We start from the raw sequence: 17,380 nt of genomic DNA on the forward strand, positions 1-17,380 counted from the left end.
TATAAATCGCATTTATAATAATTCATTCAAATCCAATTGTTTCTTTAAACAATAATTTCATCCGAGTAATGATACAATTCGATTACTCAGACCGTATCTCATTTAATCACATTTCAATTTGATACGTAAATTTTACTTCCAAAATCGTCCGTCAATTTTTCAAGTAATTTAATTAACTCGTAACATTATACGATTATTAAATGATCAATTAAGAGTGTTGCCCTATAGGTATGACCTAGGGGGTCAACTGATCACCACCGTCACACGACAGTAATGTCAAACTCTAGTCAGCCAATCATTACCGATATATGTTGACCAGTTGACAGTAAAAATACTTCCCAATTGTATTCTTTAAAATGAGATTTAATAATGATATTTAAATCATATGATCGCACTATTGTTGAGGACACATTTCCCAACAACAAAGTGGTATCAGAGCGACGATTTTGGAACCTGTAACAAATGAACTTAATGAACGTTGTGAGTCTAATAAAATGAACCTGGTGTATGTATAATGGGGGCCCCGCTGATGCTAGATTTTGGGTGAGTAGGCGCCCTCATTTCAAAATCTTGGCCCCATGATACTTAAGCCAGTCACATGGTATGGGAATGTGGAGTCCGTGTGAATGTGTGTGATGTGTATGTTAATAGTGTCGGAGTTATCTGAGGTCGAGTCTTTGCTAACTTAGAGATGGGTATAATGGTTGCGTTTGGGTGACGCTTAGTGAAGTTTTGGCTTGATTAACGAGCTTGTATGATGATTCCGGTATACGTGACAAAGGTTTATTTGATAGAAATGCGTGAAATGTGAAAGTGTATGCCGTGATATGAAAGTGATTATGTTGGAGTTTGCTTCTCGTGGTTGGTAATGGTAATACTATGCGAGTTTATAAGTCCTACGGTTGCCATAGTGTAATTGTTATAAGAATTGTTGAGTTATATTATGAAATATGGCATGTAGTAATGTGTATATGCCTTGTTTATTGATTGAAATTTTTCCGCTGCGTGACAAACGATTTATGTAAGATGATTTGCTTATGACTGAATTTGGAACATGTTAGGTTAATTTTTTATGAAGGAGTATGCATTTATATGATATGTGAAAGAATGAATTAATGATAATTATATGTTTCAAGTTGAAGTGAACACGAATTTGGTAGTAATGTGGTAAAATGAGTTTAAGTGTAGTATGATGACGCGATTATGTTTAGGGAATGACTCGGTAGCAGGTAAACCGAGTTGGGAAATTTATGTAGCGTAATTTGACATACACCTTGCTCGTTGAGACGATACGTTAGGCTAGAGTAATAATGGTAATGCATGAACAAGCATGATAACTAGTGACGAATCCGAACTTAGTTTGGAATCAACATGTGATATTGTTTTTGCAGGAATCTTCAAGTTACTTCGTATTTCTGACCGAGTACTTAGCTATACTTGACCGAGTGCGAGTGCTTACTAGACCGAGTAGACCTCACTCGATCTCGTTAGGGAGATATGACGTCGAGATGTGGAAAATTCCTACAGATACTCGACGAAATAGCTCCTACTCGATCGAGTAGGGTGGTACTCGATCGAGTACCCTAGGCACTCGATCGAGTAGGCTACAGTACAGAGCCACTTACGGGTTTCTTAAAACCCCTATTCTTTCCTTATTCCTCTCATTTCTCCTTCCTATTTAGAACCCTAATTCTAAAATTCCTCTCAAAAGCTTCCTCATCTCGTGTGTTAGTGGTGATTCTTGGGGTTATTTTCTCTGTTTGATTTCGTTTCTTTACTTTACTACTTAATCTAGGTATGCTTTTCTTCCTAATTTACATGATTTATTGATTTGAATGTGTTAGAATGGTGATACAATCTGAAATTTTCGATTCATATGGATAGATTATTGCTTTTAATTGTTGTAATATGATTTACATGCTTCCCTTGTATGAATGTTGGTGATTAATTGCTGTAAAATAGGCTAGAAATTGCCAATATTGAAACCGGAATTTCTAGGATTTACAAAAATCGAAATTGAATTTTGATTGTTTTACATTGATTAGATGATGGAATTGAGTATTATTATACATTGTTTATATCATGTTGAAGAATGAATTATGATGATTTACACCTTAAAAAGTTGCCTTAAAACTCCGTCTTAAAAGTGCCCCAAATGGAAATTCGTTATTTATATCTGAAAATTGGGGTTGTATATGACTGTTTAAGTAAAGATTGAACTTCAATATGATAGTAGTGGTGTTAATTCATGAAGAATATGTCAAAATAATTACAGTTGTAGAAACCGTCTGACAAGTTTAACTGAGTTATTTGTTTCTAATATTGAAGATGATGATAATGTGTTCTAAATTACTTTCCATGAGCTTGTTCAAGTGCCTTACATGTTGTTAAGTGTGTATATAGAGTAACATGAGAATCATGCTAGGATGTTAGAATTTGTTGAGCATGTGTATTCACCATGATAAATTTTTCACAACTATGGTTTATGAGTAGCTATAAACTGAGTTTATATGTCAAAATTGAGGAAATTGTTGGTGAATGTGTGTACCTAGCTGAGTATTCAATGTTTAATGGCATGAATTATGTGCTTCACATGTCGAACTTGTTGATGAATTGGTGTACTTAGCTGAGTATATAAAATCCAAATTACGTGAAGTATATGTTTACATGTTTATACAAGTTTGTTTAAATCATATGCCGAAACAGATGCCGAGACCGAACGTAGGGACCCGTCAGAGTAAACGGGGGAGGGTGACACAGCCTGAGATTGGGGAGGGGAGTGGACCCGTGGTACCCGCAGTTCCGGAGTACCCTTCTGTTGTGTTTTTAGACTTCAAACAGAGAGAGCGTTTTGTAGTTTTGCAAAAACGCAAAATGAGGCCGACGAGGTGTATAGATACTACACTTTTGGAGGAGTTGGGAATAGAGATGGATGTCCGTCACATATTCGAGACTTTGGGTTTTACGGGGTTGTATAGGCTGAGGAAACACTCCTACCATTTTCTCACCTTGGAGTTTATGAGCTCCTTCATCTATGACCCAGCTGCCCAGACCGTTGAGTTTCGGTTGATGAACACTAGTTTCTTGCTTTCTATGGACCAATTTGCTTCTCACCTTGGGTTGGCCAAGCCTCCCAAGAACTCCATCACTGATATCCCTGCTTAGTGCGGTGTCTGCCGCCTAATGCCTTGTCTGACCGGAAAACCAGATCCCACCTCAAGTAACATGCTGATTAATGATGTTCAGCATGTCACATTGAGGATCTTTCTTCGTTCCCTCTCGAACCTCCTTTATGATCGACCGGATATCAGTAAACTGAACAACCATGAGGTGTTACTTCTGATGTCTTACTTGAACCCGGAGCGGGCCAGGAAAGTGGTCTTTAATGCTCCTTCCATCGTCTGTGCTGCCCTTGACTTGATGGCTACTGCCTCTTCCCGGTACTTGAGTTGTGGCGCTATCGCCACTCGGTTAGCTGAAAAGCTAACCTCCTTTGAGGCTTCTCCGGAGTATGTGCCTCTGGCTACCCCAGTGCCTACTATGGACCGTGACTATTATCTCGACCTGAAGTGGTTGAGAACTTTGGCTGACGGTAGCCTAGCTTGGAGGGTATGGGGCGTGAGTTGGATGGGGATTCCGGCTCCTGAGCACCTTCCACCGACCGAGCCGTTAGAGCCGGTGGTGATAGCTGTTGACTCCGACGAGGAGGAGGAGGGTGATGACGTGCCCCGCCAGTTGCAGACCTACCTCATCGATGATGCGATCCTAGAGGTGATGCCCAAGCCAAAGAAGGGGGAGAACGCGGCGGTCAGGGAGGAGAGACCCAGGTTGGGGAGAGGACCCCGCCGAGTGAGGGAGAGGACCTCGGAGACTAGGCCACGGCCGGTAGCGCCACAGCAGAAGCAGCATCCTTTCTCGTGCTACCCTTACCTGGACACCTCGGAGATGCGATCTAGCTACTTGGCAGAGATAGTGTCATCTACTTTGACACTCAGGAATATGCATGAGATGGCGTACACTCAGGGGATTGGGACCGAGGGACCGCATCCGGTTTGGTGGAGTGGTGTTGGGGATTATAGTGGGGTTTTCCACTCCTACGGGGTGGATCAGTCGACGTGGGGGACACCTCAGTCCTTTCTCTACGGTGGTTTGACCCCATGACATGTCGGCCCGGGAGTTGGAGCGGGGGTTGATGCGGGCATTGGGACATCGGGAGCGGGTACGTCTGGAGGTGGTGGTGGTGATGATGAGGTGATGGTTGAGCAGCAGCAACAACAACAGCAGGAAGAGTGATACTCCTCATTTCTATCTTTGTTTATGGTTGTTGGTATTAGATGTCGGTAGTGTTGTTAGATATTGGTAGTTGTTTTCGTTGAAACTTTGGTTATGGACTTGTATTGTTGGCCATAAGGCCGGATTTGATAGTTGACCTTGTTGCAGGATGTTGGGAGTCGGGGACTCATCCCGACTCAAGTTACGAGCCGGTTATGTATATATGTGTTAGTTTATAACAGGTTTTATAAGGCACTTGACCTGTAGGTACTCGACAGAGTACCCCTATACTCGATTGAGTAGCTACAGGTATGGTAGATTTGATGCATTCTGATCTCGGGCTACTCGATCGAGTAGCCAAGACACTCGATCGAGTAGCATGGCACTCGATCGAGTACCCTTACATACTCGATCGAGTAGCTGTTACAGGAACTTTTCGAAAAATTAAAAGTGTGTAATTGTTTATACTTACATGTTTGATGATTAGCATGGTTCGTGATGCTTAGTAATACCTTTGAACCGTTGATTTCATATGTTAGAAGTCGTGCTTGAGTTTTATATACATCTTCGTCACAAATAGTGAAGTGGTGATGATTTCTTGTTGCTTTAATATTAAACCCGCCATATTACGATCTATTCATCGGAGTTACATTTTTTTTCATACGCTAGTGCATATGTTGTTAACGTGCTTTATCGACGACGGCTAGTTATTCCGGTGGTTTGTGTATGATTTCTAATTTAACGAGTATAGGCTTAGTGAGTAATGTCCATAATAAATAATATGGTTCTAATTTATGTTATGATACAAGGAATAGGTAATATGTGTGGTAATTTTGGTGGTGAACTTCGGGGACGAAGTTCCTTTTAGAGGGGAAGAGTAATGTCGCAAAATAAAAAGGCTGATTTTGAAATTATGTTGTTGTTCGTTTATAATGTTTTGTTGTTTAAGTACAAAATTTTCTATTTCTTTGGTCACATTGCTTATATGAAGCTGTAATTGGTTACCTTAGTTTGTTGAGTAATTCATGCGTCGAAGTGAAAGTTGATAATATGTTTTAAAAGATGGTCATAAAGAGATAGTTGTGGTGCAATGTGTCTTAGTAGAATCGCGTTGTTGAGTAATGTGGTGGTATAGTCGTGCGGCACGAAGTTGATATGAGATATGTTTCATGTTGATAGTTGTTATCATGTGATGGGTAATCATTGTTTGTGTTGGTTCGTATTGCGAGGTTGATGTTTTGTATATGATAGCTTGTAAGAGTTGATGTATACATATAGAGTGACAGTTGATGATGATAAATAGAGTGACAGTTGATGATGATAATGTTTGTATGATGGTTGCAAGAGTCGATATATATAGGTATGAATAGAGCGTTAGACGGTGAAGATGATGACACGGGGGATGGTATTTCAGGGGAGTAATGACTTGAGTAGGAAGAGTGGTGATGTCGTGTTTTTCCCGTGTGTTATGCGTTGAGTTTGGTGAGTTGAACTTCGGGGACGAAGTTCTTTTTAAGGGGGGAAGACTGTAATACCCGTCCTTTTAGATACCCTTTGACCAGCGTTGACTGACCTTGGGAGCGGGAATAGTTCTTAGAAGTGCGTGCCAAAACTATCTTGGGTTACGTGTTAAGAGTGGTACTCGATAGAGTAGAGGCTACTCGATCGAGTAGCTAGGTTACTCGATCGAGTAAGGGGACACTCGATCGAGTATGTTGGGTACTCGATCGAGTATCGAGTTTTCAGCGAGGGTTTTTAATCGCGTTTTGTTAAAACCGTAAATCATTTCCGCCACTTTCCTCCTATCCTTCAGTCGCCTCTTTCCCTTCCCTTCACCACAAAACCTCCATGAAAGCCTTTTGAAGGTCTTTGTGCCTTAGGAGAGCATAGTTTGAGTTGGGTAGGTGTCTTTTGCCGGATTCCTCTTTATAGGTATGTCGTCATCATCATCCTTGTCTTTACGATTAGGGTTTGCTTGGTAGTAATAGATGTTGTATTGTAGTTATAGGCTTTGCTTGGTTGCTGGATATGTCGTATGTTGGCATGGATTGGTTGCGGTTGCTTAAAGGTAGGTTCGCCTACTCAGTCTCTGTAGATGGTCTAGTGTGTCGGTTGTTTTGGTTGTATTGTGTTTGTTGTGTGTTGTTGATTCATCCAGACGGTTGTTGCTGTTATATTGTGATTGTGACTGTTCGTCTCTGGTTCTCGAGATGCGTTCTCGGCTGAGTGGAGTCACTTGCGGGAGTGACTTCACGCCCTAGTTTCGCCCTTCATGGAACCCGCCACGGAAGGGGATGTGCACATTAATGGGACAGGGTTATCGCTCGGTATGATGAGCGGGGATTTGGTGGGTACGGCTGCGGTCCCCCACCGGCAAGGCTGGTCCAGTGGACAGTCGGTGACGGAGATTGATCGGTGTGGGTGTACTTGTGTGTGGCTGGTTGTGTTACATTGTATTGCTAGTCGTTGTTGGCTTTGATGTGTTTTATCTCAGTACTGACCTTGTGTGGTTGTCTTCTTGTTTTATGTGTCTGCCGTGATCCCCTATGGTGAGCAGTCTGTCTTAGCAGGTGTTGATATCGTTGATAGCTGGAGTCCGGGCAGGAATGAGTCTTCACGAGATTTGTCAGTTATAGCGAGTAGTCTTTGAGTTGTATCATTTGTATCCTCAGTTGGTTTTAAAACACTTGTAATATAACATAATAGTTCTTTTATCGACATTTGATTATTACTGTCCTCGGGCAACCGAGATGGTAATGCCCTTATACGCTAAGGAAGGCCTAGTTAAGGCTCCTCTGGGTATGGGGGTGTTACAAGATCATAGATCCATATTAGACTCTCTAATAAAAATTAAATTATCTTATAATTTATCATTTAGGTTATCGATGTAACATGCATCCAAATATAAAAGCAGAAAGATGATAGTTTAAGGAAAAATAATTTCCTTACATTGATTTTATGGTAAAAAGGGCACAAACTAGTTCACCTTACTAGTTTGTTCTTGAGCTCATAACAAATGGATGATCCTCCTCACAAATCTTCAAAGAGAAGATCTCCTTCAAGATGCACCCAAGAACTTACCCAAAAATAATAACAAGTATTAAACTAGAAACTTGTTAAAATTACACCCTTGATATTATTTTTAATATTACTAACATTTCTTAGTAATAAAAAGGATTACTAACTTCTTAGTGAAGATGAATAATGATTTTTACAGAGATGATAGATTTTCTTATGTTCACATGCAAAACATACAAATGATGTAGTGTAGAAAAATGAACAAATGATGAAGTATAAGGAAGGGAAAAGTGGCGGGTGGATGTGGAGTGTGGTAGTGGACAAATTGTTTTATATTATTTAATCTTACATCACATGCAAAATCTATATAAGATAACTTATTGTACTATATAAGGTAAGGTGAAATGATTATGTGTGTAATCATCCACTACTTTATTTTACACGGTCCACTTGCCTATTTACGGGTCCATGTTGGTTCTTATATTTGTCGCACAAATACGTGTAATTTTATTTTAAACATCGTTTCATGTTTAAATACTTCCATAATTATTTCGTCCAAATCACTCCGTAAATATACGTGTACCACTACACATATTATTTACGTACTAATATTAATCACATTAATCAATTAGTACAATTTTAGTGAATTAACAATTAATTAACTAAAACCCGTCTCCCAAAAATTTATTATTCAATTATCGCATAATTAAATAATAACTGCCGTTCCTCGAGTTCGCAACTCAAAATCTCTCTAAAAATAATCGACTAACCTTTTAGTCTATAAATCAAGGGACTAAATAAATTGTATCTCATACAATTAATTAGTTGTCAATTGGGGTTCGTTCCTTTATGTGTGACCGAAAGGGGTCAGTTGATCACCGCCGTCTCACAACAATAACGTCAAACTCTAGTCAGCCAACCGTTATCGATTTACGTTAATCAACTGACGAGGATCAAATAATTAAATATCTGATGATATTCCATTAATGAGATTTATTATGTTAACGCACTATTGTGGAGGACACTAACTCCAACAATATCCCACTTGTCCGACACAAGGTGTGCGCTACAAATTCTCTTGTCCGTTATAATCTCCCACTCAATGCAAGGTGTCTTTCAGGTCGCACTTGCACACGAACATATCGCGAGTGGTTTTCTCGATCGGGAGTGTGACTACCTGACCGGAAAAATCTCTCACAGATTACTTCCGAGCGTGGCCACGCATTTGTAGTCATTAACTCCTCGTGTGGCCTTGAGATATAGTTACCCAACGTGGGTGGACAATTCCTGTATGCCCTATCTATCCTATTGCACAATACAGCTCACCATGACCTAGTAAATGCCCTTTTGGCCTCCTTTCACGGTACGACCTTGGACAAAAACCAAAGTCACTCGGAAACTGCACTTGCTCAGATAATAGTCTCCAGTCAAAATAATCGACTCATTAGAACATCTTAGAGATCCCCGCCACGACCAGGCGTCTATAATAGAACTTAGGGACTCTCTAAATGGTCACTGTCCGGCAAAGTGTCACACACTCTACTGATGTAATCGACTAGTCATCACGTATGTCCTTATGGTGTTGAACAACCATCAATCGACTTACAATCTAGTCACTCCGAGACGTCAACTCATTAAGTGACTAGGGACAAAATACAATGTTCATCTTATTCACTTGAATAGTGTTCAACATTGTCGCCACAACTTATTCAGATAAACAAGGTATTCATGTTTTCAGTCAAACTGAATAATTGAGTTCTTAAGAGACTCAAACAATCAATGCGATCATCACTTATGTAAATATCAACACTCTATCAAATATTTACATAACGATCTTCAGCAATTAAGGTATACTGCTCAATCACATTGAGATGACATAACCATCATGTCTACCTTATGCCAACGGCTTTGGTTAGAGAATTATTAACAGTTGCATCACTCTAATTTCCATTGCTATTTTCCTTTGTTCTATGCAATCTTTTCACCACATAGAGCCTTTCTAAGTACATGTCTAAACAAGTTTTTAGACTCTGGTTCTAAAGCCAGTCAAACACTTCCACTGTTTTCACAGCCTCTTGGGAAACGATATTCGGCTAACAGAACTACTCCAGTCCCATTAAATTCCGATTATCAACTATCTCTCTTACAACATCGGATGTTGTAATGTACTTAGCTTTCGTTCATGATTTGTACGTATAACACTTATACATACACATCCTTCATATGACATCTTTTATGTATGACTCCTCATACATATCTGCTTTATACATGTATAACTTTTTATATATATATGTATAACTTCTTATACATATTATTCTTTATGCACATAGCACTCTTACATGCTAACCATTCCTTAACAAGGCCCATAACATCTTATAAGCATAGGAATGTTTTCGTGTAATCCTTTTACACAAAATTCATAGATTCCTCCAAACTACAAGAGTAAATCCTCAGTGCTTCTCAAGTACTCAAGGTTGCTCTTGATAATTATCTAGTGACACTCACTAGGAAATGATTGGTAATGACTTCTCATATTCTCAATATGATAAGTCCCGACGAGAGCAGCTTTTAGCATATTTAATAGATCTTGCAGCGGAAGCAAAAAAGATTATATTAAATTGTTCAACAACTTGAATGAGGCAAGAATCTTATCACATAAGTCTCTTGACTAAGATGCTAGTATCCATGGAGATCTATCTCATTAGATCCAGATATTTAAGATGCGCCATGATACTCTCAAATATTTACCCGAGAATATTTCTAGTCACTAATATGTCAAGCACATATTTTAGACTAAGAAATATCACCTTAGCTACATTTCTAGTCAATAATATGTCAAGCACATATTTTAGACTAAGAAGCTCACTTTAGCTCCCACTAAACTCCATGTATCATCATGTTATCTCGACACTCGAGTAATACCGTTTTGATAGACTACATGATTGAACCCAAGGTTCCAACTCTTTGACCTATATAGATCACAAAAGGGATCTTCCAAGGATGCTAGGCTTCTCAGCATTGACAACATCAGCAAAACTTCTCCCTTCATAAGATACATTCAAGGAGAAAGTTTCGTTATCCTTTTGCCTAAACTCATTCTCATGAGAGGCTATATTGCTAAGACCATACGAATTGATAAAGGCATTTGGGTTGTCACAAACTCTCTATAACAAGCTCAAATTTTAAACATCTTATGTAACCTTTAGACAAGATCAAGGTAACCAACCAAAGTATTCACCTTAAATCAAGTCTCGGAAACATCTCGTGTTTCCTTCCTTATCGCATCGTGTGTAAGGAGATCAATTCGAATTGCATGGTGACACGCCATTACATAGAGTTCATACTATAGAAAAGCCTTTGATGAGGGTTTAAGATTCGTCACTTTTGAAAAGTAACGCAATATAAGAACCAAAATTATCTCCTTATAACCACTGAGCCACAATAAAGAACGTCTTCTTGCATTATACTCAGTTTGTGGGTCTTGGACTTCCGTAAGTTCAAAATTTCTCCCACTCTGTCTTCCAGAAAATGAAAATCTTTCTAGAAAGACAGCATTACGAGCCTCATACTCTTTGTTCTCGTTTTGGAGGAGTAAAAACCAAGTGGTTCAATTTTGGATAACCCTCACAAATACACAAATTGGTTCTGAACATAAACATTTATGATCCCAAATGTATAAAAAGACAAGTTATGGACTCTCCCTATCCATATCTCATATGAAGTCATTAAGGCTATTATAGTCGGGTTTTAAACTTTTAGTGAGAAAATAGCTTACAAAAATTGCGAAAAACCTCAAACTATATCTCATAAAGTTCGGTTTATATACTTGACTACACCATACTCTATGGTGTCCCAAGGAGAAGGTATTATGTGAACTGGTTCACAATCTTCTTAGTGATTATGAAGGTCATTACTTGATATTACCCATTTGATCTTCAAAGTCATTATTTTGAAATTTCCGATCAACATCTTGATCTTGACGTGCTTTTGGTTTACTATTTCATTTTGAAAATATTCCACGTTTCAAAAATCACTTTTATGTCTTATGAAATAGATATGAGGCTTTCATATCTACTTAACATTCCGGTAAAAGTAACCAAGTATGTATATTACCAACTATCGGCCTTACACATCCGTATGTATATGGTCAATCACCTCACTATTGTGTTTCTTTTCTACAAAAGAAAACATAATACATGCACACATACCATAAGACTCACAATCAAATGGTTGTTCAATGTGCTTTTCGTTTATACGTGAAACGAATTTACTTGAGGTTTGATCAATTGGGTTCACCGGATTAGAGACTTTAAAATCTACAAGATAGTATAATATTTAGTTTTCATGAAGAATGTAAAATTCCTCTAACTGAGTGGTCTAAACCAACCACCAAGTTATCATAGGAGTAGGTACAACATTTTGTTTTAAATCACATGAGTGATGCCTTCTATGTATAAACATAGATGATTACATTCTTTTAAAACCAAATTTAGGTACATTTATTCCTATCAAAATCATTGCTACTCTAGCACCATTTCGATACAAAAATGTCCTATGCTAGACGTCTTACGTTTGATCAATTCATGTAAACTTCTTTACAAAGAAATGACCCATACTTGGTATCTCATACCAAGATAGTGGAACTAGCCTATCCATTAAGTAGATGTCTCTTTCAACTTTGTTCTATCGCATACATCTAGGGTTGATACTTCTTAACTCCCACTCACTTTCACATTCCTCTTTGCTTCAATCAAGCAAAAATGAATCTCATGAAGACCTCTCTTCATGTCATTCGTGATATTTTATACATTTAGTAAGAGTGAATTACTATAAAGTGAGTATAACATGTGGCAAAATCTCAACTTCTTGCGAAATTGGACTACCTAACCGTTCAATTGTCATCATATGCCTAAACTCTTTAGCGCATAAACAATCGATTTGGCCTTTCTCGAATTGAGCCATTTGACGGTATCATATTGGAGTATTCTCTGTGTTTTTGAAAACTCTTTTCGCAAACATTTAAATTACTCTTGAGTAATTAAAATTAATATGTCATCATCATGACGGAGGTGTCACTTTCGAAATCAAGACTCTCTTGATAAAATTTAACTCCCTTTTAAACTCGTAATATGAGTTTGCAACATGAAAACCCCTTTTAAATATGTATGGATGTTAAGTTGTATAATAATCGCAATAATTGTTGTAAGCTTATGTAGGTGAATTAGTAAATAATGTTACCAATCATTGCTACCGAATTCTTTCAAAGAAACCGCTTCCTATGAAAGAACGAAACGAGTATAATAATAAATAGAGGATGAAGCGCGCGATGTCATAGTAAATACATTAATGAAAAAGAACAAAAAGTAGGAAAAATTAACATTCAATGTTTTAAAAATACTTGTGAAAACATGTTCAACAAGTTTTAACATTTATATAATGATCTCCCACTAAATTATATAAATGATTCCAAGACCCAAATATTAAACAAAAATGAGCATCGCTTGAGCGAAACATCCCATAATTGTGTAAATTCGGGAAGTCAAGTTGACTAATTCTACCTCTAGAACTCTTGGTCGACGAATTTCCTTAAATCCATCTACTAGCCCCGGAACACAAGACCGTCTTATATCCCGTTGAGTCCAACCAATTTTAGCAGGTGATAACCGTTTACCACCCTACTTACCCAAGGTAAAAAGAGAACACCCCGCTTGGGCGAGCGTGGCTCTAATGAACAAGAGATTCATAGGTGTTACTAATTGGTGGTAAGGCTAATCTCAATTTTAGTTATGTGAGAGATCTTGTCAATTTAGTCATAAATTCCTTATAAGTGAATTAAGTCGGTGAATTTAAATGACGTGAATTGACGACCGCGAAAATAAAATGCATGTGAATGACGATTTTGGCATGCGCGAAAATAAAACAAGCAAACAAGTAAGCATATGAATAAATCCTAGTATGGCCACCTAGTTAATAAAAACTAGTCTATTACTATTCGGAAACCCACTCCTTGGTCCCGTGCCTCTTTATTCCATAAGTGGCTTCTTCTTGTGGGATTTGGAACACCTTCCAAAAATAGACTCCGTCTCGATGTAATCCGTCTTTTGGAAACGCCGGTAAGAATAACTATTACAATTTAAATTACATAGCTATTCCTATTATACATTAATTAATAAAATAAATAAAAATATTAATTAATTACAAACCGACGATACGAGATCGTATATAATTACAAACAAATCGATATTCCCATTCATTTCGGGTAATAACGATTAAAATTAAACTAGGCCATACTAGGTACAACAAGATAAATACTTTAAATAAATGACAATCATTCATTCAACTTAAATAAATATGCTTAAAATGCTATAAAATGATGCCAAAATTGCCCTATTTATCAATCGTTGGTATCTTTCTCGGTTTTTGTTGATTTAATCGATTTTTAACATGTAAAAATCAATAATCAACTCTTAAATCTCATTTAAGTCCAAACTAACTGTCGAAACTGTTTTGAACCTCAAAATTAGTCCTCACTAATTTTATGATAAATAATTAGTTTTATTTGGTGATATTTTGCTAATTTAAACGGTAAAATCATAATATTTAAGTAAAAATCCAAAATAATTGAAAACTTACCCAAAAAATTGAAACAAAAATTTTGAGTATTCTGGAACACTCCCAAGAACACTAAAATGTCAGAAAAAATGCCCAAACATTCTGGATAAATTTTATGAAGAAAAAGATCGATATTTATCGGTTTTTAACCACTAAAATAAATAAACATCAAAACAATGTGAAAACACAAATTAAAATTCACTTTTAATATTTAAATAATAATTTTAAATGTACATAAATTTATCGTGGGCAGAATCAATTGTTTACAAATTATGATTAATTAATTTCACTTTTATCAACTTTTATCTCATAAAATCAATAAAGATGCAAAAAATTCGAACCAACCTTCAACCTTTTGCATACAATCGGTAGAAAACATGCATGAAATACCATAAAAAATCCATGCACCGAATCAACATTTAACTTTTTTTAGTCAATTTTTAACTAAAATATGGTATTTTGACTCGGTTTTCTACCAAAAAACATTAAAAATAGCAAAATAACTTCAAAAATCACCAAACTTAACCACAAACCTTTTAAGATCAGTAGGTATGCATGCCCCAAAAATTTCGTGCTAAAACCTCATCTAACACAATTGTTGAGTTTTTACTAATTATCTCATAATTCATTAAAATGCTTAAAATCAACATGCAAATTACAAGCCTAAGCTCTGATACCACTTAAAAGATCATAGATCCATATTAGACTCTCTAATAAAAATTAAAGTATCTCATAATTTATCATTTAGGTGATCTATGTAACATGCATGCAAATATAAAATCATGAAAATGAAAGTTTAAGGAAAAACAATTTCCTTACATTGATATTATGGTAAAAAGGGCACAAACTAGTTCACCTTACTAGTTTGTTCTTGAGCTCATAACAAATGGATGATCCTTTTCACAAATCTTCAAAGAGAAGATCTCCTTCAAGATGCACCCAAGAACTTACCAAAAAATAATAACAAGTATTAAACTAGAAACTTGTTAAAATTACACCCTTGATATTATTTGTAATATTACTAACATTTCTTAGTAATAAAAAGGATTACTAACTTCTTAGTAAAGATGAATAATGATTTTTAGAGAGACGATAGATTTTCTTATGTTCACATGCAAAACATACAAATGATGTAGTGTAGAAAAATGAACAAAGGATGAAGTATAAGGAAGGGAAAAGTGGCGGGTGGATGTGGAGTGTGGTAGTGGACAAATTGTCTTATATTATTTACTCTTACATCACATGCAAAATCTATATAAGATAACTTATGGTAGTATATAAGGTAAGGTGAAATGATTATATGTGTAATCATCCACTACTTTATTTTACACGGTCCACTTGCCCATTTACGGGTCCATGTTGGTTCTTATATTTGTCGCACAAATACGTGTAATTTTATTTTAAACATCGTTTCATGTTTAAATACTTCCATAATTAATTTGTCCAAATCACTCCGTAAATATACGTGTACCACTACACATATTATTTACGTACTAATATTAATCACATTAATCAATTAGTACAATTTTAGTGAATTAACAACTAATTAACTAAAACCCGTCTCCCAAAAATTTATTATTCAATTATCGCATAATTAAATAATAACTGCCGTTCCTCGAGTTCGCAACTCAAAATCTCTCTAAAAATAATCGACTAACCTTTTAGTCTATAAATCAAGGGACTAAATAAATTGTATCTCATACAATTAATTAGTTATCAATTGGGGTTCGTTCCTTTAGGTGTGACCGAAAGGGGTCAGTTGATCACCGCGGTCTCACGACAATAACGTCAAACTCTAGTATGCCAACCGTTATCGATTTATGTTAAGCAACTGACGATGGTCAAATAATTAAATATCTGATGATATTCCATTAATAAGATTTATTATGTTATTGCACTATTATGGAGGACACTAACTCCAACATAAAGGACGATTCCCTTAATAGATAAATTAATTAATTGTATGGTGATACGGATTAATTAATTCCTTAAAAATTGAACAATTTACATATGTGAGTGAGAATATGAATCTTATTGTAATTCGATTAAATGAGATTCGTTTTAGTAAATAAAATGTTATATATATTACGAAAACATTGTTTATGAAACAATTAAATTAAGAATGATCGGTTAATTATAATTACAATTTGTTGTAGATTATATTAACATGGACCATTTTATACACTTGTAATCATAAATTACTAGTCAATTGTTATATATAATTGATATATGTAATGATATTTAATTGTTAAATATGTATTAATATTATTAATAACATGTTACATGTTACATGTTACATGTTACATGTTACACATTATATGACAAAATGACAATTGACAAAAATAAAATGGACTCCATATTATAAGGGCCACCGCTTTTTAGAGGAAGATTAGGGTGAATGGTTAAATTGTTTTAATAGTGGTAAACATAATGATTGCTATTATAACCTATACTACACCATAATACTCTTTGATAAGAACAACTCTAAAAAGCAAAGAGACATGCATTGGCTCTCATATCCTCTCCATGCCACTGATTTTCCCCCCTCCACTACCATGATAAGAATTGTTCTTATTCTTCATTATTCATTATTATGTTTGTGTGTTTTTACAACTACTTTCTCTCATCTCTCTAAAAGAAGTTTTAGACATTAAATTGTTCAAAATCTTATTTATTTAGATTACTATAGTAGTAATAAGCAATAATATTAGATTATATTTTAAGGTTAACTACTAAGATAATCTAGTCATTTAATTAGTAGTTTTAAGGGGAAATCTTGGTGCAATTGAAAGGAAGTTCTCACACTATTGGGACTAATGGGATCATCCATTTACTTTGAGCTCAAGAGCAAGTTAAGAAAGGTGTTCTTACTTGTGCCCTTAAAATCGTTTTCATCATTGTAAGGAACCTTGTTCTTTCTTTTCTATTTTATTATGTTATGCATGCATAAGATCAACATCTAATTTTATGAGAAATTTAGATATAAAATTAAAGGGGTTTAATTAGAGGGTTATAGAATCCTTTCAAGTGGTATCATGAGCTATGGTTGTTGCATGCATAATCGGTTTATAGTTTTTCCGAGTTAAAAGTATAACATATAAAAGTAGAGATTTTGTAATTTATGTTATAAAGTCACGGAAATTTTTGCATGTCATATATTCTGGTCCTAAATTATATTTAGATCATTTTGATGATTTATGGTAATTTTTAGCTCATTTTAATGATTTTAGTGATTTTATTACATTTTAATGTATAAAATGGTATTTAAAATGCTAAATATAGTTAAACTTTGTTTCTGACCTTGAAATTTTTATATGACCTCACATGCATATTTTACTTATTGTATGTAAAATTTCGTATAAATTTCATTTATTTTGCATGATTTATAATTTTTATGAGATAAAAACGACATAAATGAAAGTAAAATGATTAAAATTAGTTAAACTTCGAAATAGGCTATAAAATTTTAATATGTGCT

The sequence above is a fragment of the Silene latifolia genome, chromosome 11, assembly GCF_048544455.1.
Source record: "Silene latifolia isolate original U9 population chromosome 11, ASM4854445v1, whole genome shotgun sequence".
NCBI classification, from domain to species: Eukaryota; Viridiplantae; Streptophyta; class Magnoliopsida; order Caryophyllales; family Caryophyllaceae; genus Silene; species Silene latifolia.